The sequence below is a fragment of the Pseudopipra pipra genome, chromosome 6, assembly GCF_036250125.1.
Source record: "Pseudopipra pipra isolate bDixPip1 chromosome 6, bDixPip1.hap1, whole genome shotgun sequence".
Taxonomy (NCBI): domain Eukaryota; kingdom Metazoa; phylum Chordata; class Aves; order Passeriformes; family Pipridae; genus Pseudopipra; species Pseudopipra pipra.
In genome coordinates this window covers 64,915,179-64,939,652 of record NC_087554.1, presented here as the reverse complement: position 1 = coordinate 64,939,652, position 24,474 = coordinate 64,915,179, and the positions used below count along the sequence as shown (strand labels likewise).

The 24,474-nt window shown below is 56.2% G+C and overlaps 1 long non-coding RNA gene across 1 annotated transcript; it reads right to left on the bottom strand.

Moving 5' to 3' along the window:
* Positions 1–7,253: 7,253 nt before the first annotated feature.
* Positions 7,254–13,954, bottom strand: LOC135416815 (uncharacterized). The gene is made up of 2 exons (XR_010431753.1): positions 13,753–13,954; positions 7,254–7,395 (listed from the first exon to the last, which is right to left on the bottom strand). It is a non-coding gene; the product is annotated as an uncharacterized LOC135416815 (long non-coding RNA).
* Between the last annotated feature and the right edge of the window lie 10,520 nt (positions 13,955–24,474).

Genomic DNA, 24,474 nt, shown 5'->3' with positions numbered 1-24,474 from the left:
TGTTTGCTCACCTACAGAGCCTTCACAGAATCACAGAATCCCAGGATATGCTGAGCTGGAAGGGACCCACAAGGATCATCCAGTCCAACCTGCACAGGCCCATCCCCAAGAGTCCCCCCCTGTGCCCCAGAGGATCATCCAAACCCTCCTGGAGCTCTGGCAGCCTTGGGGCCGTGCCCACTCCCCTGGGGAACCTGGGCAGTGCCAACCACCCTCGGGGGGAAGAACTTCTTCCTAATGTCCAGCCTAAACTTCCCCTGGCACAGCTCCAGCCCTTCCCCGGGGTCCTGTCCCTGGTCCCCCAGAGCAGAGCTCACTGTGGCTCTGGGTGTGAAACACAAACTCCAATTCTGGTGATGGAGCTGAGATTCCTCTTCCCCTCCATCCCTGCCTTCTTTCCCAGTCCCTCGTGTCTTTGCCCACATCCCTCACCCAGCACTGACCCTGGACCCTCTCCAGCATCATCCTCTCTCTGCCCCTCAAGCCAAGTAGGGAATGTGCCCTCTGCAAAGGGACACACAGCAGCAATCAAAGGATTGGATTGAATTCGTTTTTACATTTTTTTATATGAAGGGATGTTCACCCGTGGGTTGGTTCATCCTTAAAACATTTTTCCACTTTGTGTGTGCTGGGAACATCAGCCTACATCACCCTAACTCCCTCTTCCCTGAGGAAGCCCCAGTGTGTGCTGTGGAAATGCTACACTGCCTTATCCTGGTCATTTTTAACCTTTGCAGGACTAATTATTCCTTTCCATGCCCCTCAGGTTTGCCCAAACACCTGCAGTTGGCAGGTGCAGAAATCACTGACCCCGTCCTTGCAAGTCCTCCCTTCCCTCACCTCCCTCCTTGTCATCAGTGAGAACACACACATTAGATTTATATTTAAGGCACTGCAGTCTTTCCCTGGCTCATTTTTCTCCATATTAGCATATTTTGGAAAATATGCTCGCAAATGTCTCTGATCCACATTCATTAATGCTCAGCCAAATTCCTTAAACAGAATTAATTAATTTAAATAAGCAAACCTTTTTTCATAGAGAGGTTTGGGTTGGAAGGGACCTTCAAAAACATTCATTCCCACCCCCTGCCATGGGCAGGGACACCTCCCACCAGCCCAGGTTGCTCCAACTTGGCCTTGGACACTTCCAGGGATCCAGGGGCAGCCACAGCTTCTCTGGGAATTCTATTCCAGGGCCTCCCCACCCTCCCAGCTGGGAATTCCTTCCCAATTAGAATGTCTTGTAACCCAAACCATTCCGTGATGCCACAAGATAAGCAAGGGACACCTGCAGCCCAGCTCCAGTTCCCAGATCCAGGGCTGGTGTTGTTTCAGGGTTAGGGAAGAGCAGCACAAACCCTCCTGGTGCCCCTCAGTGCCCCCTTGGCATCGTGGGCTGGGCACCCCCAATCCAGCAGGGAATTACCTCCCAGTCACAAGGAACAGGCTGAGGGTTCTCCCCTGAATGGAAACAGAGGGTGCAGGGATTGGAAAAATCAGCAAAGCAGAAAAAAAGGCATTTTCTGGTTGTTTTTCCAGATGGTTACCCGGGGACTGGGGGGGAGGATTGGTTCGGAGACTGCAGGGAAATGGGAACACTTCCAGAGCCAGGAGAAGGGAAGGATGGCCCTTTCCACCTCAGGTAGCTGGGAAGATTTCCTGTATCTGCTGTGCCTCTCCTCGACCCCACAGCTCCTCTGTAAGTTCAAAGGGGCAGCACTGAGCAGAGTCTCTCCTGGGTGAGCTGGGCACGGGCCCGTTCCCTGGGGGTACAACGAGCACAGACCTGGGGGATTGAATGTGCACTTCCACACACATCAGACTGAACAGTCAGAAAACCATCCCAAACACACGGATATATTTTTTAAAATAGGAAATTTTGGTGGGAAGGGACCTACAAGGACCTGATAAGGCCAGGTTGGACGGGGCTTGGAGGAACCTGGGTGGAAGGTGTCCCTGCCCATGGCACGGGGTGTCACTGGGTGGGCTTGGAGGTCCCTTCCCACCCAAACCAGTCTGGGATTCTGCAGTCCTACAGAGATCATCTGGTCCCACTGCCTGAGCTGTCCAAAATTTAAGATGTGAAGGGCCCGTGGTGGGATGGGTGGGATTGCCCCGTGCAGGGCCGGGAGTTGGACTCGATCCATGTGGGTCCCTTCCAGCTCGGGATGTTCTGTGGTTCTGTGTCTCAATGTCTCTGCAACACTGACAGGTCTGGGGCATCAACCCCCTCTCTGGGAAGCCATTCCAGTGTTTGACCACCCTCTCCAAGCCCTAACACTGAGGTACCATGGAGAAAAGCAGGTGCCATCAGTGTGGGAGCTGTGGGATTTTTGGGTAGTCTCACAGTAAATGTGATCAAGAGAACAGAAGTGATTCAGCAGGTGCACATCTACCACAGCAGTGTTTAGAGCTCAAAACATGAGTCATGTGGCCATAGAATCATGGAGCCATTTAGGCTGGAGAAGGCCATAAATTATACAGGAAAATAGCAAAACTCGAAGAGTGTGTCATGGCAAAATCGGGATGAAAGTATATCAAGACTTTATATATTCCAAGAGTGGGCAGAGCATACATTAATTATAGTCCCAAAAGATCCCTGTGAGTTCCTGAGATGACGGAATAAAGTATTAATAATTCCTTAGATATTATTTTGCTGGGTTTACTTGTTTCCACGAGACAGAGATGTTCTGGTTGAGCACTTAATAACCCTCTCACGGAAATACCTGAGCAGCACTTTCCCCTGCAATAATGACACTTCTCAGGTTCCTTGTGGCCATCAGCCTGCAGCTGAAGAAAGGCTGGAATAATCACATTATATATTACAGACATTTAGTTGTAGAAATGAAGCATGAAATAAACACTTTAGTTCATTAGCCCTGGTGAAGTAGCACAGCCAGAGCCTGCTCAGCCTAATCACCACTAATCCCAGCTTAACCTGCTGCCACGCTTTGTTACCAAGCCCATGGAGCAGGAGCTCACCCTGGAAGTGCCACACGTGGCCCTGGGAACTGCTTTTGGGAGGAAAGGAAGCCATTTGTTTCACATCCATCTCCATTGCTCCTTTTCCCCTGTTTTTCCCATCTCTGCGTGGCCACGAGGGCTGGCAGAGCACCCCAGGTCCCCCATGGGAGAGAAGGTGACAAAACACCTCCAGCAGATCTGAGTGAAGAGCTAATCCAACCTGAAAGCTCTGTCTTCCTTTTTTATCATCTCTTTTCAACAATAATCTGGCAATAATGAGAAAATTCTATTTTTCCACAGAGGAGCAGAAGGCTGTTGCAGGCACTCCAGGACAAGGGAATGTTTCAAAATGAATTCAGTAAAATATATGCATATTAACAGCAGAAAAAACTCTGTGGCTCAAAGTGTTCTGTTTTCCTGGGGGGAAAAACAGGGTGGTTGTTTGTGTCTCCCCCAAACCCACTGTGAGTTGGGTTCAGCCACCACGACCAGACCCGTCGTTACACCCACTGGTGGCTGTCACTGGAGCAGGGCTTTGGGAAATAAAGGTCAGGCTGGGGGGAACACACTGTCACAGGCAGGAACTGCATCTCCTTCAATAATTTCAGGCCAAACCACACCAAATGTGACCCCTGTTCCTGTGCTGGTTCCAGACCTGTGCCCCGTGGAGCAGCAAAGGACCGAAAAAAAAAGGTGTTCAGAAGAACTCATTTTCATGCTCTGCAGGCTCCAACCTTGTCTCCAAAAGCCAAGGTTGATGTGTCCCATGCCAAATTAAGTGGAAGATGTCTGCAGTAATGGAAAGGGTAGCATTCCATGAAAATGCCCACTTTGGAGTTAAAGACAGCGTGGTTTATTAGCTATGCAAAAACCACAATGTCAGGGTAACTTTGCAAGTGAAGCTTTTTTTTTTTCCTTAAATGCTCAAAGAAGACCTGGCTGGAGATTTTCATAATTTATTACCTGGCTACTCTGTTTCAATTAAAAATCGCTCCAGCAAAAAATAAACCATTTCTCCTAAAATGTGAGGGCAGCACCTGCCAGTGGGGGGACGGGGCAGGGAGGGGTCCCCACAGCACAGAGACACCCACGGTTACATGGGAGGCAGCAGCTCAAATTTCCCCAAGGTTTTGCTTCCCGGCACAGAATAAAGGATCTTCCGGGTCTGCTTGTGGTGTTTGACCTATTTCCAGGAATTCCCTCCCCTTTGGCAGGTTCCAGCCGAGGAGAGGAGCTCGTTCCCAGCCCGCCTGGCCAGAGGAGCAGCCAGGGGAGGGCAGGGGAGAGGAGACCCCCGGGCCAGGGGGAAGCAGGAGTCGAGTGCAGTCCCTGAGTTATTGGGAGTGAATCCCACAGGGAGCAGTCCCAGTCCCAGCCCATCCCTGGGCAGACTCACTTCAGAGCACAGGGCAGAAGAAAGGAAAGGGCAAAAGATATTTTAGTGAACATTTAAAGTGAAACTGTGCACGAGGAAACAGCGAAAGGGAGCAGATCAAAGCTCACTGCCAACCACAGTGACCTGCACAGGACACTGGATCATGATCTCCCTTCCAGAGGGAGAACAGTGTTAGAAATCTGGGAGGCCTGAGATTTGCCTCTGAGGCCGATCTGCTTCCCCTTCCCCATCTCCATTCCCTGAAATCTTTTATAGGGTTCGTTAAAAAATGTTGCTCACTACCAGAGTCACAACAAATAAACTCCTGCCCATGAACAAGTGCCTGGAGCAGAGCAGGAGTCAGGCAGATCCATCAGAACCCTGTGCAGAACAGATCTGCTGCCAGTGGGAGCTGGGCTGTTTGCACAGCCTGGGCTGGGAAGGAATTCCACCCTCTCTCTCCAAAAAAACAGTCTTCTTCTTCCACGTGTTCCATGCTGCTCCCACAGCTCAGCCCCATCAGCTCTTTCACTTCCCAATTATTGCATCAAAAAACTAATTAGAGCACAGTGTCCAGAGCAGGTGAGAGGAATCACAGAATCCTGGAATGCTTTGGGTGGGAAGGGACCTCCAAGCCCACCCAGTGCCACCCCCTGCCATGGGCAGGGACACCTTCCACCAGCCCAGGCTGCTCCAAGCCCCATCCAACCTGGCCTTGGACACGTGGTTCTCCAGCCCACGGGCTGCACTTGGAGCATGGGATGTTCCCAGAGGAATTTATGAGCCAGCACAGGTTGCCACAAACCCTGTTTCTCCTGCCAAAGCCCACCAGGGGCTCTGGGCCTGCTTTGACCTGAGCTGCCCCACAGAGGCAGGGGAAGCACTGCTGTGAGTTGTTCCCATCCCAGCAAACAAGTCTTCATTAGCTACCAAAATGTGGAAAAGCATGTTCTGCCTCGTGCTGGGTGCTGGTTAATGAAGAGAAATGAGGCAGCCCCCAATTCCACGGCAGAGCCAGGGCTCAGTGCCTTCCCTCCCTGGGCACTGGTGCCTCCTCCCGTCACTGAGCAGGGTTTGGGATTCCTGCAGCACCTCCCTCCTGCTATTCACAGAGTCATGGAATGTCCTGAGTTGGAGGGGACCCCCAAGGACCATCCAGTCCAACCCCTGGCCCTGCCCAGGGCACCCCAACAATCCCCCCCTGTGCCCCAGAGGATCATCCAAACCCTCCTGGAGCTCTGGCAGCCTTGGGGCCGTGCCCACTGCCCTGGGGAGCCTGGGCAGTGCCAACCACCCTCTGGGGGAAGAACCTCGTCCTGGTGAAGGATCCTCTCACAACCTTGTCCAGAGCTGTTCCAGGTGATGCCCACCAGCCCCAGGGGCTTTGGGCTATCCCTGAAGTTCCATGGCCACATCCCCCTGGGCAGGGCTGTGCCTCAGCACAGATCCCAGGGCAGTTGGCACCTCTGGCTCAGCTCCTGAGGACAGCTAAAGCCCAGGTTTTGAGCCAGCTTAGCATCCATCACTGGGGATAAAGCAAAACCCCTGGCATTATCTTTGCCTTATTTCCCATGCAGTCGACAAGAGCCATTTCTCTGCTCCGGGCCAAGCAAATTACACACGATACAGGATTGCAGATAAAATATTGGGCTGCATTCAAAACTCACTTTCAATTTTAATGCATTTGAGGCTGAGCTGGCTGTTCACGGGGAAAGAAATAATAGAGCCAGGCAGCCTGGTTAGATGTGCTTAGAGCAAAGCAGGAGCCTGAAGGGCAAACAGATTTGTCTGGGGGCTTCTGCTGCTCCCCTGAGCTTTCCCATGTAGGAAGGGAAAGTTCCAAGGGCTGGAGCCCCTCTGGAGCCAGGCTGGGAGCGCTGGGGGGGTTCATCTGGAGAAGAGAAGGCTCCAGGGAGAGCTGAGAGCCCCTTGCAGGGCCTAAAGGGGCTCCAGGAGAGCTGGAGAGGGACTGGGGACAAGGGATGGAGGGACAGGACACAGGGAATGGTTTTAAGCTGGAAAAGGGTAGATTTAGGTTGGATATTGGGAAGGAATTGCTGGCTGGGAGGGTGGGAGGCCCTGGCCCAGGTTGCCCAGAGAAGCTGTGGCTGCCCCTGGATCCCTGGAAGTGTCCAAGGCCATGTTGGAGCCACCTGGGCTGGTGGGAGGTGTCCCTGCCCACGGCAGGGATGGAATGAGATGGGTTTTAAGGTCCCTTCCAACCCAAAGCACCCTGGGATGATGATTCTCTGATGACCTGTATGGCCAGCAGAGGTACAAGAACCACACTCTGGTGGAGATGTAGTGAGAAGCAGACTTGGAGGTTTAAACTGTCCGGGTTAGAGGACCCCAGGCCGGTCTGGAATGTTTCTTCATGGACAAGACAAACTGGTTCCTCCACAGAGTCCCAGAATCCCAGGATGGTTTGGATGGGAAGGGACCTTAAAGCCCATCCAGTGCCACCCCTGCCCTGGGCAGGGACACCTTCCACCAGCCCAGGCTGCTCCAAGCCCTGTCCAGCCTGGCCTTGGACACTTCCAGGGATGGAATAATACAGGAATGGTGGGACACCCGTGGCATCCCCACAGCTGGGAGGATCTTCCAGCCTGTCCCACCACCAGCTGCTGGCACTGGGCAGGCTCTGAGCAGCCTCCCCTGCCTGCACACACCAGCCCTGTGCCACCCTTTGGGTTCAGCTTCCCCTAATTTTAATTGAAAGCCTCCTCCTGCCTGCTCACACACCCCTTCCACAGCCCTGATATTTATCTAACGTATTGAAAAATTATTTTAATTTTCAGGATTTTTTTTTTCCCCCTCCCTCCCTCCCCGGCAACCTGGCACAGATAACAAAGCCATGAACAATTCTCATTCATTTCATGCATTTCTGAACATCGTGGCAACCACTGTCAGAAAATTTAATCATGTTGCTTTCATAACATTTATTTTGCATATTCCCGCAGTGGCTCCGCCGAGCGTGGCCGTGGCAAACACGACTTGCCTAAAGTCATCTGCAACAGATAGCCCAGCACTTCATCAGCAGCTGAGACCAAAAGGACCTGCAGAAATAAAAGCTGAGAGCATAAAAAGGGAAGCAGCCATTGCACCCTTCTGGTGCACTTAATTTAAAGTTTGCTTGCGGGAAACGGGTTGGGATCTGCTTTCCCTGGTTGTGGGCAAGGGAATCTCAAAGGGATCTTGGAACATGGGATGGTTTGGGTGGGAGGGACCTCAAAGCCCACCCAGTGCCACCCCTGCCATGGGCAGGGACACCTTCCACCAGCCCAGGCTGCTCCAACCTGGCCTTGGACACTCCCAGGGATCCAGGGGCAGCCACAGCTCCTCTGGGAATTCTATTCCAGCCCCTCCACACCCTTCCAGCCAGGAATTCCTTCCCAATCTCCCATCTCTCCCTGCCCTCTGGCACTGGGAAGCCATTCCCTGTGCCCTGTCCCTCCAGGCCCTTGCAAACAGTCTCTCTCTGCAGTTCATGTGATAAAACTTATCTTTAAATTGATTCCACTCATATCAGGTGTGAAGCTGCCTCTGGGTCCATAACCAGCTTCACTTCCCTGCGTTCAGCAGGTAATAATAAAGGGAATATTGCAGACCTCCAGCACCATCTGTGCACCTTCACTGCTCAGCACCACTAATTATTTCCATCTTGAGGAGCCTTCTGGACTGGCCGTGGGGCCGTGCAGGTCCCAGTGACAGTCCCAGACCACTTTTCCTTCCAGGCAGTTCATTTGGGTTTGACATTTCAGCGCTCTCCGGCTTCGGAAAATTTATTTCTGACTCGTTTCATGTAAATCAAATTGCATGAGACTTCTGCCTTCAGATTATAAACGATCACATTAAGCCAGAAGATGCTCTTGGCCACAGCCAGTCGAAAAATGAGATTTTGTACAGTTGATGTTCTTTTTCCCTGATTTTTTTTTTTTTTTTTGGTGAACAGACAGCTTTGTATATTCCCAAATCAAGCCATTTGCACACGGTGTTCTGGTGAGGTCCCACTTGGAATAGAGCATCCAGCTTTGGGGTCCAACGGCAGAAGGACGTGGAGTTGTTACAGATGCTCCAAGGGCTGGAGCCCCTCTGCTCTGGAGCCAGGCTGGGAGAGCTGGGGGGTTCCCCTGGAGAAGAGAAGGATCCAGGGAGAGCTGAGAGCCCCTTGCAGGGCCTAAAGGGGCTCCAGGAGAGCTGGAGAGGGACTGGGGACAAGGGATGGAGGGACAGGACAAGGAGGAATGGATGTTCTCCCTTCCTGCTCCTAACCCCCATATCCCTTCATTTCCAAAAGAAACGAGATTTTTGCAGTAAAACCAATCCCCAGCAGCTGGATGAAGGTTTTTACTCCCTCTTTCTCTTTTCCTTTTTCCCTCCCCTCAGGCTGGATCTGGCACAAAGCTCAAGTGCCCATCACAGGGGGCACAGGCTGTGCTGGCACCCGGGCAGTGCCCACCCACCCAGGGGTGCCTGGAGATGGTTTTCCTGACAATGTTAAGGTTCAGGAAGGGCAGATGTTGGTGGGATTTGAAGGGCTGGCCGATGATCTCCTCCCAGATGCCACGGCTGGGACAGGAAATGCTCCAAAACTACCCCAGCACCCGGGAAGGGCTCTGGGAGCTCGAGCCGTGGGGACAGGTCAGTGCTGGGCTCAGTCGGGGGGAGCTCCTTTGAGCGGGGACCCGAGTGATGTCCGTGTCCTTCCCCACCGTCAGCCGGGTGGGATCCCCCCCGGAGAGGCTCTCCAGGCTCAGTGGGCACCGGGCCAGCCCCTGCAGCCCCCTGGAAGGCAGGAAAGGTGGGAAGACCCGGCTGCCCCTGCCCCCTCCCTCTGCTCGGGTCCGGGGCTGCCTCGGGCTGCTTCGTTGTCCTTATTTCCTTTAATTACGCTGGAAAACCTCTCCCTGAGCTGGAGGTAATTGGCAGAGCAGCCTGGGCACTCAGGAACTGGGGAGGAATAAATGCAGCAGGCGAAATTAGTTTCAGCATTTTTAAGTAGCAGAAGTGCAAAGGCAAAAAAAACCCAGCCCAACAGCAGCAACAACAAATATTCCCAGTGAGCCCTGTTTGCTGAGCGGGAGGGAGGGAGGGAGGAGGGGAGCTGGAGCAGCACCTCAGGCTGGGTGGTTCTGGATCCACAGCTCCCTGCCAGGCCATCCAGGGCCAGATCCCAAATTCCAGCACCAGCTGTGCCCGTGGGCACCCACAGCTCTGGTCCCACCTGCCCTTGGGACACGTCCTTTCCAGGAGTGACCCGAGTTTGGGCACAAAACTCATTGTTTGGGTGGGTTTGTGTCCCAGGAAGGCCTGGCCCTGGCACTCAGTGCTCTGGGCATCGGGCACAGGGGGGATCCATGGGCTGGGAGGGCTTTTCCAGCCTCAGGGATTCTGGGATTCTGTCTTGGTTCCTCCTCTCCGAGAGCTCCCAGGGAGGATTCCAAGCAGATGATGCTCCCTGGAAAACTGGGGCATCCAGGGCAATATTTGGGCATCTCCTCTGGGGTGGCAGGGCCACGGTGGCAGCTCTGGGCCACCAGAGCCATCCCTGGGGGAGGAGAGGGAGCTGTGATGGGCAAATCCCACAGTGCCAGGAACCTGGGAATGGGAGCAGCTGATACCCAGGGTGGGATTCCAGCAGCACTGCCCTTCCCAGGGGCAGCTCCAGCCAGGAAAAACACAGTCCTGGTGTGACACAGGAGAGATGGGAAGGAGGGAGCAGCATCTCCTGCACAGGAACAGCAGGACTGTGCAGGCAGAGCTGTATAAATATGCATGTATTGATTATGCAATATTATAATCAGGGACACAAATCATATTTTTACTTTCTCTTACTAATATTTTGGGGGAAGGAACTCCAAACACCAGCCTAAATGGGTGACTCTGGCTGTGAAATCCCAGTGCTGAGCATCCCCTCAGCCCTGGCACTGGGGGGGTTCAGTGGCAGAGCCCCCCCTCACCCACGGGCAGAGGGACACCCCCAAACGCGGGGTGTCTGTTGGGGGGCACAGGCCAAGCCAGGGGGGAGCTGCTGGGTTGGTATTTAACCACTTAACTCTGCTTTCAACAAGTCTGAACCAAAGGAGTCTGAGTTGTGTCTGTTTGTCAGAGACCACAAAGGTTTCTCTCTCTCAATCAGGCTCTTCCAGCAACACAATTTAATTGTTTCCTGTGGCTGGTTTGGGTTGGAAGGGACCTTAAAGACCATCCAATTCCAAACCCCTGCCCTGGCAGGGACACCTTCCCCTAGAAGGCAGAAAAAACCACAGAATTTCAACCTAAACTCATATTATTCCCTGATAAAACTTATTTCTTTCTTGAGGGCAACATTTAAGTGCCCACTTGGAGCAGGATAAAATGTCACCCAAGGTCCCTGGGTGGGCAGGAATCCTCAGCAGCCAGACTGGGAATCAGACAGGATTCCCCGTGTCCTGCAGAGTCTCCCATCCCACTCTGCCTGGTTTAAAGCATTTATTTAAAATGAAGTTCCATGTGTGAGCTTATTAAAAAAGTGTGGTTTATGGATTTAATTAAAGTTCTGCACGTGAGACCTTGCTAATCCTGTTTGTGCTGCAACTGTATTAACGTGCTAAAAATCAATATATTTGAGTTTAAATATTTTATTGTGGCAAGCTGTTAAATATTAATGATGTAACAAGTAATCATTGTCACTGCTGCTGTCTGTTCTGGGGAAAATCTGCAGGAAATTCCTGTTCAGTTTGATGAGTGGGCACCTCTTTGTTTCTCCAGGAATCAAAGGTTCCTGGTGGATTTGGGAAGTCATGAGAGCAGGGCTGGAGAGGGAATTTATGCAAGGGCAAGCAGTGACAGGACAGGGGAGTGGGTTTAAGTTGAAAGAGAAGAGATTGAGATGGGATTTTGGGAAGGAATTCCTAGCTGGGAGGGTGGGGAGGGGCTGGCCCAGGTTGCCCAGAAAAGCTGTGGCTGCCCCTGGATCCCTGGGAGTGTCCAAGGCCAGGCTGGAGCAACCTGGGCTGGTGAAAGGTGTCCCTGCCCATGGCAGGGGTGGCACTGGATGGGCTTTGAGGTCCCTTCCCACTCAAACCATTCCAGAATTCCATGGTTCTCCACCTCACCACACAAGGAGGGAAAGGCTGCCAGGTGATGCTGGAGCTGATGCCTGTGTGCCCCAATTCCCACGATCCAAGCCAAGGCTGTGTCACCTGCTGGGCCCTCTGGGTGTTGGATCCTCCTGCCCCATCCCCATGGCTCCAGGGACATTCCCAGCTCTCATCCCCCTGCTTGCTCTGGCAGTGAAAATGTACATTTTCTGCCTGTCTTGGAATTTTTTCCTGTGTTGCCCCCACCAGTGGAAGCTGGAGGAACACCCCAGAACACCCAGATATTTGAGCAGGCACTCAAACAAAACCATTAACCTTTTGGGGAAGGTGAAGGGCTGTTTTCAACCCCTGCATTTGCCCAGGGCAGGAATCTGTGACCTGATGGACCCCGAGGTCACATCCAGCTGCCGAGGGACTTTGCCAAGGAGTTTCCCACCCAAACCTTGTCTCTGGAAATGCACAGTTCTTGACAGTGCTCCTGCTCTGAGGATGTCAAATTATGCAGCACCAAGTGAATCCCAAGCAGGGGGTTTGTGATCCCGCTGGGGAGAGATCCGGGTTCATTAATAAACATGATCTGTGAACGCGGCTCCCACCGACAGGACACGGAGGAGCCAATTTGTTTGCCATCAAATCCTGATCCTGCTGCAAGTCAGTCTTGTTTGCTGCCCTGCCACCTCCCAGGCAGCACGTGCTGGGGGGATCCCTGCCCGGAATATTCCCGGGAAAGGGCAGCAGGAGCCAGTGTGCCCAAGGAAGGGTGTGGAGTGCTGGGAGAAGGGACATCCCAGCTCTTGGTCTGGAGCCTTTGGAGCCCTTCCCGTGGCTGATCACTGTCATCCCTGCTTTTGAAAGGTCCATCCTGAGCACAACTACAGCTTTTTAGGATTGGGAGCCAGGGAGGTCAGGCTCTACTCCCAGGGAACAAGGGACAGGAGGAGAGGGAACAGCCTCCAGCTGTGCCAGGGGAGGCTCAGGTGGGACAGGAGGAGGAATTTCTCCCTGGAAAAGGTTGTCCAGCCCATGGTGGGTGGGGTGAGCACATCCCTCAAATCCCTTAATTCCTGTCTCACTTCTCACTGATCCAGGAATCTTATTTCTCCATTTCAGTTTGTGATTTCCAGGGTTTTTTTCTTTTTCTAAGAAAACAAAAGACTGGGGGAAAAGACCTTTTGAGTTTTAGATGTTCCGGAAAGGAAAAAAAAACCCAACTAAGTGATTCTGCTTTAAAAGTCATTAAAATGTTCCAATGGAGAGAAGTGGAGGCTCTGTAATTATTACACTGGCAGGGGTTATTTTTCCTACTCTCGTTAGAACCTCCTTTCAAACTAATAACATCCTTCCTGCCAAACGAGATCCTCTTCCACTACTCTGATTTTTTTTGCTGTAAGGAGAATCCCAGTCTTTGCAACTGCAGTGGAAGCCAATGCCCACATTCCTGATGGGCACAGACACTCCTCCAGAAAGCCAATGCCCACATTCCTGATGGGCACAGACACTCCCCCAGCTCTGGGTCCATCCCGGCTCCCATGGGTGTCCCAGTGAGGATGAAGGAGGGACCCACCTGATGGGACCCCCAGCACCACCCCCGGGGGAGGTTTCATGGTTTTCCATGTGGTTTTCTCCCAGCTTGGCTCTTGGCTCTTGGCTCTTGGTGTTCCCCTGGGGCAGCAGCTTGAACCCCCACCTGACCTGAGCCCCCGGGGATGCTCCAAGTGGGAGCATTGCCAGGAAATCCCGGGCTGGCTGAGCTCTCTGCTGGCTTTGGTCTGTCCCTACCCCTGCAAATCCAACCCCTCTGCAGCCAGCCCTGCTCTGTGCACTCCCTGCCAGGGCTGGGATATCAAATCCCAAACAACCCCTCACTAATGCCCTTGAAAACAGGCAGGGGGAGTCACCTGCTCCTGGAAATGCCTTTTCCTCTCCCAGCACTTCTTACTGTGGGAAATACTCGCAGTGCTCAGCTGCTCAGGTGTAAATCTGCTCTGGCTGGGTCTGAGGGACATCAGGAGTTGTCACTGAAAGCCCTGAGTGACCCCTCCAGGTCAATCTTGGCTGCTCCTCAGCAGCTGTGTCACCAATCCCGGGCCTGGGCCAGGGATCTTCACTCCACCTCTGTCAATCCAAGGCCCCTGCCATGGACCTGCTTCCTCAGTCCTGTTCCACCAGTCCAGGGTCCACACCATGGAACTCCTTCCTTAGCCCTGCTCCATCAGTCCAGGTTCCCTGCCATGGACCTGCTTCCTCAGTCCTGTTCCACCAGTCCAGGGTCCACACCATGGAACTCCTTCCTTGGCCCTGCTCCACCAGTCCAGGTTCCCTGCCATGGACCTGCTTCCTCAGCCCAGCTCCAGCAATCCAGGGACCACACATGGGCCTCCTTCCTTGGTCCCTCTCCATTAGTCTGGGGTCTGGGCCAGGACCTCCTTCCTCATTCCTGCTCCATCCATCCGGGGTCGGCACCAGGACCTGCTCCCCGCATCCCGCTGGGAAGTGCAGCCCGGGGAGCACACTCTGCCGGGCAGGAGCGAGCAAAGGCACCTTTTCCCTGCTGGAAAGACATGCCAGAGGCACACGTGGGAGCGGTTCAATGCCGGCCCGGGCGCTGCTGTGCTGCAGTGGAGCTCTGCTACCATCTGCAGGGCTCCCGCCGGGCTGCTGCGCATCCCAGCGCCCGGGCCGAGGGCGGAGGAAGGGAGGCTTTAGTTATCCCGGGCTTAATTCCCAAAGGCGAAGCCCAGCTCCTCCCAGCGGAGGGTCACACACATCCAGGCAGCTTCCCGAACCCCTCTGACCTGGTTCTAACAGGACACGAGCACCAGGAATCCGAGGAAATGGTTTATTGATGCCCGACAAAGCAAAAACCGGTCCCACAAACCACGTGAAATAAATAACTCCCTGGCTCTGCCCCTTGCAGGAGGCACCTTCCAGCTCCAGGACCCTCAGCCTCCAGAATCCTCCAGCTTCAGAACCCTCCTGGACCCTCCAGCTTCAGGACCCTCTCGCTCCAGGACTTTCCACCTCCAGGACTTTCCACCTCCAGGAGCCCCCAGGGTACCTGAGCTTCCTGTATTCCCTGATTTCCCGGGAGCATCAGCATGTCCCAGCCAGGTCCTTTTCCTTCCCATCTCCAGGGGCTGGCAGGGCAGGACCGAGTGCGGAGGCACAGCCCCCTGCAGCAGCTGTCCCGTGCTGGGAGGGTTCTGGGAGCCACCGGCTGCCTTCCCGAGGAGCTTCCCTGCCGGAACTCCGTGCCCCGCTTCCCGCGGCTGTTCCCGTGTGGCTCGGGACAGATCTCACCCTCCTGCTCACACGGAGCCCCCCGGCCCCACGCCAGAGCAGTGACGGGCAGGGGGTGCTGCCACTCTGGCAGATCCATCGGGGGATCCAGGGTGATGCCAAGGGTGGATGGGAACACCCGCGCTCCCAAGAGGAAGTTTTCCTGGCGCGGAGCCGGAGCGGCACCACGAGGGTCCCGGAGGGTCCCCCGGCCCCGGCCCGGGGAGGTTTTCCCGAGCCCTCCCCCGCGAGCCCATCCCATCCCTGCCGCCTGCCCGCACCGGCAATTCCCATGGGAACGCGCTGCCGCCGGATAAACTGGAATGGGAATGACTAAAAGCAAATTCCGTGTCTGCTCCGGCGGCAGAGCCAATGTCGGCGCCCGTCTGCCGGCGTTATCCTTGGGAACTGGGGAGGGAGAAGGGAAGCACAGGGCGAGAGCGCAGTTACCGAACTGATTCGCCTGGAAATCACCGTTCCCTGCACCCGCCTCCCGCCCGCCCCCCGCGTCCTGCATCCCACCCCCTGCACCCCACATCCCACCCCCACACCCCGCATCCCACCCCCTGCACCCCACATCCCACCCCCTGCACCCCACATCCCACACCCACACCCCGCATCCCACACCCACACCCCACATCCCACCCCCTGCACCCCACATCCCACACCCCACACCTCACATCCCACATCCCACTCCCCCATCCCACATCCTGCATCCCACCCTCTGCACCCCACATTCCCACATCCACACTCCGCGTCCTGCATCCCAATCCCACATCCCATATCCCCTATCCTGCCCCCCACATTCCAACCCCCGCATCCCACATCCCAGTCCCCCACCCCAAACCCCCCATCCCGCATCCCGCGTCCCATTCCACCGTCCCACATCACATCCCAATCCCACATCCCACTCCCCCATCCCACTCCCCCATCCCACATCCCCCATCCCACACCCCACATCCCGCATCCCACATTCCACATCACATCCCAATCTCACATCCCACTCCCCCATCCCACACCCCACATCCCGCCCTGTTTCTCCGCTGAGGGCGGTGATCCCTCAGCAGTAGGAAGGACCCCAGCCCACGGTGCTCCCCAGGGTGACTCCCCCCATCCATCCGCCCTCCCGGGGCGGGTTGGGGTGTCCCTCGGGATTCCCCGGCTCTTCCCACGTGCTGCAGCATCCCAGGCGGGAGCTGCTCCCGCTCCCCCGCGCCCTGGAGCTGCTCCAAAGCCTGCGCAGCACCGGGGGCAGGATCCGGGCTTCCCTCCTGCTCCCCATCGCTTCCCCCCGTCAATCCAGCGCCGGATCCCGGAGAAATCCCGGGGTTTCATTATTATTCAGCACAATCTCATCAGCTTTTATCCCCCAGCGCTGACCTTCTGATCGGGAGTTAAGCCTACAGAAATAGCATTTGTAATTAATCCATTTCCATAAGATTAGCATGTCAAATGTCACCGGGATACATGTAAGATCCCTCCGGAGCCTCCAATCCTTTTGTCCCAGCGGCTTTAAACCCGGGACAGTCTCACCAGGGAGCGAACAGGGGCGGGGGGGCTCCCCCAGGACCCCTCCCCCGACACTGAGGTGATGGAGCTGCCAAAATCCTCCCGCTGCTCCAGCGGGGACGGTGCCAGGGAGCTGCTGGGGGTGCGGGGCAGCCCCTGCCCGGCCGAGGGGGGAGCGGGACCTCCCCCTCCCCTGCTCCCATTCCCACCGTGCCAGCCCCGGCACTGGGGGGGGTCGGTGCCACCCCCGGCCTCTCCCGCTGCCCCACTGATGCCCCGTTCAAACACCAGCAGCACGGTAATGCCAGGGGGCTGCAGGGGGTTATGGGGTCTTCCTCCCACCGAGAACACCGTGTACAAAGTCCTTCTCACCTGCAGGGAAAACCCCCATCTCCTTCCAGCACAAGAACATTTGTCAAGTTTAATGCTGTGAATTGTCCTGGGGTTGTCACAAAACACCCAAAATCCCCCCAGGGCTCTGCTGTCACTCCCTGGAACTCTCTGCTCGTCACAACTTTACAGTTCAGCTCCACCACAGCTTCTCTGGGCAACCTGTGCCAGGGCCTCCCCACCCTCCCAGCCAGCAATTCCTTCCCCATATCCCATCTCTCCCTGCCCTCTGGCAGTGGGAAGCCATTCCCTGGGTCCTGTCCCTCCATCCCTTGTCCCCAGTCCCTCTCCAGCTCTCCTGGAGCCCCTTTAGGCCCTGCCAGGGGCTCTCAGCTCTCCCTGGAGCCTTCTCTTCTCCAGGGGAACCCCCCCAGCTCTCCCAGCCTGGTTCCATGTCAGAGGGGCTCCAGCCTTGGAGCATCTCCGTGGCCTCCTCTGGACAAGGTGATGGAAGTTTTCTTTTGTAATAAGAGGAAAACTCATCTGTTTACTAAGCACAGTTTTCTTCCCTCTCAAAAATTTCCACCTTTAATCAAGTTCTCTGTTGAGTGAGAAGGTCTTTTCTTCTTTATTGATTAAAAATTAGAACTTTCATTAATTAAATTTAATAATTAAAAAGCAATTTAAAAAGGATATGCCTCAAATAAGATTATTTATTTATTTTCTTCCTGCAGAACAACATCAGTTTTCTGCCATCAGATCCCCCTGAAGGTGATTCCCTGGAGGAAACGCTCCCCTCTCGTGGCAGGAGGGGGGTGATCATCAAACCTGGGTTCTGTCCCCTCAGCACAGGCCCTGGGAGCCCCTCACCCAGCCTTGGGCACCCACCAGCAACAGCCTTCACCCCCTGTGCCCCTACTCTGCTACTCCCCCTCCCCAAATCCCCCGTCTCCATCCCTTTGGTTCCTCCCTGGACATCCCAGAGTAAATCCTGTGTGAATCCCACATCCCACCCCCAGCATGTCCGTGCCCCAGGGCTGTCCCCAAGTTATTCCAGGGTGGTACAAACATCCCCTGCTCCCTCCCAGGGGGTCCCCAAGGTGTGGGGGACACCGGGCTCAGCCCCCCTCTGCTCCCCGAGCTGGCACTTCCCAGTGACCCCACAACTCCTGGGACCACCACTGGAAATCCCACTGCCCCCCAAACCCAGTCCTTGCAGATCCCTGCTGGGCTGTCCCAGCTGGAATCCCCCAGAGCTGGGCCAGGGGAGCTTGGTGCTGAGCAGAGCTCGGTGCTGAGCAGAGTTTGGTGCTGAGCAGAGCCCGGTGCTGAGCAGAGCCCGGTGCTGAGCAGAGTTTGGTGCTGAGCAGAGTTTTGTGCTGAGCAGAGCCCAGTGCTGAGCAGAGTTTGGTGCTGAGCAGAGTTTGGTGCTGAGCAGAGTTTGGTGCTGAGCAGAGCCCGGTGCTGAGCAGAGCCCGGTGCTGAGCAGAGCCCGGTGCTGGCTCCACATGTCCCAGACTCTCCACGTGTCCCAGACTCCCCCCATGTCACAGCTCATCTTACAGCGTCTCCAGGGAGTGTTAAAATGCTTTTTTCCCCCCATTTCCTCACTCTGTTTCTCTTCCTCCCGCTGGAAATTCGGGATGACACTGTGCAATGGGGTCTGTCACTTGGAATTAGAGCAGCTGGGCTGGTTTTCACCCAGGGATAATGTGAGAGCAGATAAAATGGGATGTCCCTGGGCAGGAAGGAGCCGTGGGAAGGCAGAGAGGGACACAGAACAGGATCACTGGACACTTCCCAGGATTAACTGTGGGCTTTTCATCTCCACATCCTCCCGGCAGCTTTTTAGGAATGACACAGAAATCAGACTCTGTTGGCTTCAAATCCTCACGTACTTGGGGGTTCCTGTGCAGGACCATTGAGGATGGGGGGCTGTGGGACAGGTGGGGGGTCCTGCCAGCCCCAATCCCACCTGTCAGAGCCAGAGTGGGCAACAGCACCTCTCCATCCCCAGCAGCACGTTTGGCTCTTCAGGGAGCCACTGCCAGCCTTCCTGAGGATTTGGGGATGGAATGGGGATGGAGCATCTAAACCTTCCCCACTCACTTGAGGAGCTGCTCATGCAAATTTTGGGATGGGTTTGGGAAAACCCAGCTTTGAGCCATAAATCCACGAGACCAGGTTGCTCCAAAGCCCATCCAACCTGGCCTTGAGCCCTTCCAGAGATGGGCACTTCCTGGGTGGATTCATCCTGTCAAAGGCAGTATTTTAACACTGCAGTGACTCCTGGGAATTAGAGAAACTCCTGCAGATGTTCATTGCACACTCAGGCATGGGATGGTCTTAGGAAGGGTTTTGGGAAGGAAGGATGCTTTGTCTCAGAAGCCAAGATGAGGCACTACAGGGACCAGACCCCACAGGGCCAGACCCCACAAAGACCATCCTGCTCCCCTTTCACCCCTCCCCTCCCTCCCATTCCCACCCTGCCAGTGAGGGGGACCCAAATCCAGCCCCCTGGGTCTGGACACACCCAGCCTGCAGAACCTCCCTCTCCCAGGATTTCCCCATCCCTCACTGGATTTATTATTTTCACAGCTTCCTCCCTGCACGGGGTGAGGACTTGGGAGAAGACAAAAAAAAAAGCCTGTGTTTGTTTCTAGTTGGGCATCAGCCTGAGCTGAATTAGTTTAATCTGAATCACCACAAACCCTTTGGGAAATTCAGGGGAAATTTAAAAAGTGTTATTATCTCCAGCTCTCCAAATTAATCTGCACTAGTAGGTAAAGTACTTTTTCATTTAGGATTTAAAATAAACAGGAAGGTAGAGAAAGCTCAGCACATGCCTTGTGTATGCACAGGCACATCTCCAAATGTTCCATGGGATTTCCAGTGCTGGAGGGGTGGAACAGGAGCTCAAATGGAAGTAGAGGCCCTGGCCCAGGTTGCCCAGAGAAGGTGTGGCTGCCCCTGGATCCCTGGAAGTGTCCAAGGCCAGGTTGGACAGGTCCTGGAGCAACCTGGACTGGTGGGAGGTGTCTGGGCCACTGAGGAGCCTCTTGGCCAGTGTTGTGTCTGAGATGGTGGTGACACCTCATCTCCCAGGGAACAAGGGACAGGACAAGAGGAAATGGCCTCAAGTTGCACCAGGGGAGGTTTAGATTGGATATTGGGAAAATTTTTACCTGGAAAGGGTGTCCAGCCCTGGCACAGCTGCCCAGGGCAGGGGGGGGGGGCCCATCCCTGGAGAGATTTCAAAGCCCTGTGGATGTGGCACTTGGGGACATGGGTCAGTGGTGGCCTTGGCAGTGCTGGGTTAACTCCAAAACCTTGGAGGGTTTTTCCAACCTAAATGATTCCATGATTCCATGACAGGGGGATCCACCATCGGTGCCCATGGGCTCAAGGGAGAATCGCCGAGTGGGGTGTTGGTTGTGTTTGTTAAACTCACATCAGGAGGAATTTCCTCCTGGAAAGGGTGGTGAGGCCTTGGCAGGGGCTGCCCAGGGAAGTTTGGAGTGCCCAGCCCTGGAGGTGTCCCAGGAAGGCCTGGCCGTGGCACTCAGTGCTCTGGGCTGGGGGACAAGGGGGGCATCGGGCACAGGGGGGATCCATGGGCTGGGAGGGCTTTGCCAGCCTCAGGGATCCTGGGATTCTGGGATTCACCCTCGGGCAGGGGGCTCTCGGGGTCTCAGAGGGTCAGGGCAGCTTGGGGGACACATCCCCGATCCCACACTGACCCCCGTGCCCATCCCCAATCCCACACTGACCCCCCGTGCCCATCCCCGATCCCACACTGACCCCCGTGCCCATCCCCATCCCCGATCCCACACTGACCCCCCCGTGCCCATCCCCGATCCCACACTGACCCCCGTGCCCATCCCCGATCCCACACTGATCCCCCGTGCCCATCCCCGATCCCACACTGACCCCCGTGCCCATCCCCAATCCCACACTGACCCCCCGTGCCCATCCCCGATCCCACACTGACCCCCGTGCCCATCCCCATCCCCGATCCCACACTGACCCCCCCGTGCCCATCCCCGATCCCACACTGACCCCCGTGCCCATCCCCGATCCCACACTGATCCCCCGTGCCCATCCCCGATCCCACACTGACCCCCGTGCCCATCCCCAATCCCACACTGACCCCCCGTGCCCATCCCCGATCCCACACTGACCCCCCCGTGCCCATCCCCGATCCCACACTGACCCCCTGTGCCCATCCCCGATCCCACACTGACCCCCCCGTGCCCATCCCCGATCCCACACTGACCCCCCGTGCCCATCCCCGATCCCACACTGACCCCCCGTGCCCATCCTCGATCCCACACTGACCCCCGTGCCCATCCCCGATCCCACACTGATCCCCAGTGCCCATCCCCGATCCCACACTGACCCCCGTGCCCATCCCCGATCCCACACTGACCCCCCGTGCCCATCCCCGATCCCACACTGACCCCCCGTGCCCATCCTCGATCCCACACTGACCCCCGTGCCCATCCCCGATCCCACACTGACCCCCCGTGCCCATCCCCGATCCCACACTGACCCCCCGTGCCCATCCCCGATCCCACACTGACCCCCGTGCCCATCCCCGATCCCACACTGACCCCCCGTGCCCATCCCCGATCCCACACTGACCCCCGTGCCCATCCCCGATCCCACACTGACCCCCTGTGCCCATCCCCGATCCCACACTGACCCCCCCGTGCCCATCCCCGATCCCACACTGACCCCCGTGCCCATCCCCGATCCCACACTGACCCCCCGTGCCCATCCCCGATCCCACACTGACCCCCGTGCCCATCCCCGATCCCACACTGACCCCCGTGCCCATCCCCGATCCCACACTGACCCCCCGTGCCCATCCCCGATCCCACACTGACCCCCCGTGCCCATCCCCGATCCCACACTGATCCCCAGTGCCCATCCCCGATCCCACACTGACCCCCCGTGCCCATCCCCGATCCCACACTGACCCCCCCGTGCCCATCCCCGATCCCACACTGACCCCCCGTGCCCATCCCCGATCCCACACTGACCCCCCGTGCCCGCCCGGCCCCGCTGCAGCTCCGCTCCCGGAGCGCCGCCGGCGCCGGGAATTACACCGGGAGTTACCCCGGGAAAGAGCGGCTGTGCACTTCCCCGGGAGCAGCCCGGGAAAGCCCGTTCCTCGAGGAATGTTCGTGCCGGCTCCGCTCTCCCCAAAGCCCCGGAATGGAAGGACGGGGCAGCGCTGGGGCCCCGCGGCAGCTCCGGCGGCCCCGGGAGCGACCCCCGGCCCGGGGCAGGGACAGCCCGGCAGGGACGGCACTGTCCCCACAGCCGGGACGGGACTGTCCTCACAGCCGGGACGGGACCGTCCTCACAGCCGGGACGGGACTGTCCCCACAGCCAGGACGGCACTGTCCCCACAGCCGGGGGGCTGGAGCAGCACCAGCGGGATGCCCGGGCACGGGGGCACCGCCGGGCTCTGCCCAGTCTCCCTCCCCTGGGGATGGAGCGGCTGAACCGCCCTTCTCCTGTAGGAAAGGCTGGCAGAGCTGGGGGGGTTCACCTGGAGAAGGATCCAGGAAGACCTGGGGCTCCAGGGGAGCTGGAGAGGGACTGGGGACAAGGGATGGAGGGACAGGACACAGGGAATGGCTTCCCACTGCCAGAGGGCAGGGAGAGATGGGGTTTTGGGAAGGAATTGCTGGCTGGGAGGGGGGTATAACATCCTGATCTGCTCCCCTGCCCACAGCTCCTCAGTGTGACTGAGCAGAGGGGACACACGTGGGTGTCACTGAGCAGCCCTTCCAGCAGTGCCTGGGAAAAGGGGGAAAAAAGGAAAAATTAATTGGAGAAGAAATCTCTCTGCCTGTGTTGATGCTGTTGGGCTGAATAAACCCCTTGGTGCCCAGAGCACCCCAGGGAGGTGGGTAAGGGGTTGTGGGACCCCTCCTGCCTGATCTGGGATCAGCAGCACCATGGGATGGGCAGGAATGCTGGGAGGGGGATCCCAGAACCAGCCCAGCCTATTCCCTCACACCGTAAACCAGAGGTTTTCAACTTGCATATAAGTGGAGCCATTTGTGAATTCACTGTTTGTTTAGGATGTGCCTGTGGAATTTTGATGCAGAGGAAGGAATGGGGTTGCAGAGCTCAGCGCCCCAAAATCCCCCCATGCCTGAGCTGCCCAGGGAAACGTGGTCCCCCTGGTTCCATGAGCAGGGCCCTGGTTGTGCCTGCTCCCCTCGTGCTGGGGGCTGGACCCAAATCCCAGTCAGGGCAGTGCAAGGTGCTCAGAGCCTCCAGGGCCCAACTCTGGGGGGTTTTCCTGTGGGCACACAGACCCGTCCTGGCTGGCACAGCACCCTCAGGGCACAGGATGAGTCTCCCTCAGGAAAAGTATTTGTAGGTGTGAACAAAAGGGGTAAAAACCTTTCCCTGAGTGCCCCGAATAAAGCACTGCAGGGCTGGTTTTGGTTTGCTGACAGGGCAATGCAGGGCCTGTGTCTGACCTCCAACAGGCACCTCTTGTCTCCTGGGTTGTAAAACACGAAATATCCCTCAAAAGTGCAATTTGAATGTCTCTGTACAGCAGGAGCTGGACACAGCACAGTCTACCCTGTGGATCCATCTGGGAGGCAGCAGCTCCCCAGGGGATTTGTGGAACACAGCTCACCATGGTCTCTGCTCAGCAGCAGATGGATGCCCTGAGCCAAAGGGAGGGGAGAGGTGGAGGGAGAACGTTTTATACTCATTTTTACACTCTCATATTCTCAGAGAGGCACCCAAACCACCCCAAGCTTCAGACTGTGACCTGCAGCATCAAGGATGCTGAGAGAGTCACAAACCATGGAATGGGCTGGGTGGGAAGGGATCTTAAAAAACATCCAATCCCACCCCCTGCCATGGGCAGGGACACCTCCCACTAGCCCAGGTTGCTCCAAGCTGGCTTTGGACACTTCCAGGGATCCAGGGGCAGCCACAGCTTCTCTGGGCAACCTCACCCCCAGAGCTGCAGATCCAGCCTGGATGGGCATGACCCAGGCAGGGACAGTGGGAAAGCCAGGTTTATCAATCCCACTTATCCCAGTTCCCAGCCTCAGCCTCTCTCTCCTGCCCATCACTCCCAGCCTCTCTTCCCGTGGCTTTTTAACAGTGATGCTGCCACAAAGGAGCAGGATTTCCATGGATTTCCCATGTGCTGCTGCACAGTTCATGCCTGATGCCCTGCAGGGCGTTATCAGCTGCTGGATTTCATCAGCAGGTTCCCTGCGGTCAGCCTGGGCCTCCCAGAGAAAGCAGGGGATTCCCATGGGAATGGCATCCCGGGCTGTGCTGTCCATGGTGCTGGAGCTCGGTGACTCCAACCGTGGGATGTGCTTTGACTTCTATAACTGGAAGATGTTTCTAAAAATAATCACCTGACCAACGGATTTTTTATTCTGATCCATCCCTGGAAGTGTCCCAGGCCAGGCTGGATGGGGCTTGGAGCAGCCTGGTCCAGTGGAAGGTGTCCCTGCCCATGGCAGGGGGGTTGGAATTAGGGTTTCAGGCTGGTTTAGGTGAGAGGCTGAAGGGGGCTGAGCCCAGTTTTATGGTTAAAAAACGCACCTGAAGCCTCAGCCATCCACCCCCATCTGTCTCAGGGATGAACAGATGGATATATTTCCCTAAACACCCTAAATAAAATCTTAATATCTTCAAATTCCCAATATGTGCATTGCCAGGAAATGCAGAATGAGCTGAAGTGTTTACTTTGCTCTGCTCCCAGCATGGAGAAGTGTTGGAGTCACCAGGGGATGCTGGAAACCCCCCTCCCTCAGCTCCAAACCCCCCGTGGTGTGGAAGCAGGAACATGGGAGAGCAGACACTTCACCTTCCAGGCAGGGGGGGTGAGAGGAGAGGGAGATGAAGAGTATTTTATATCATGTTCATACTTCT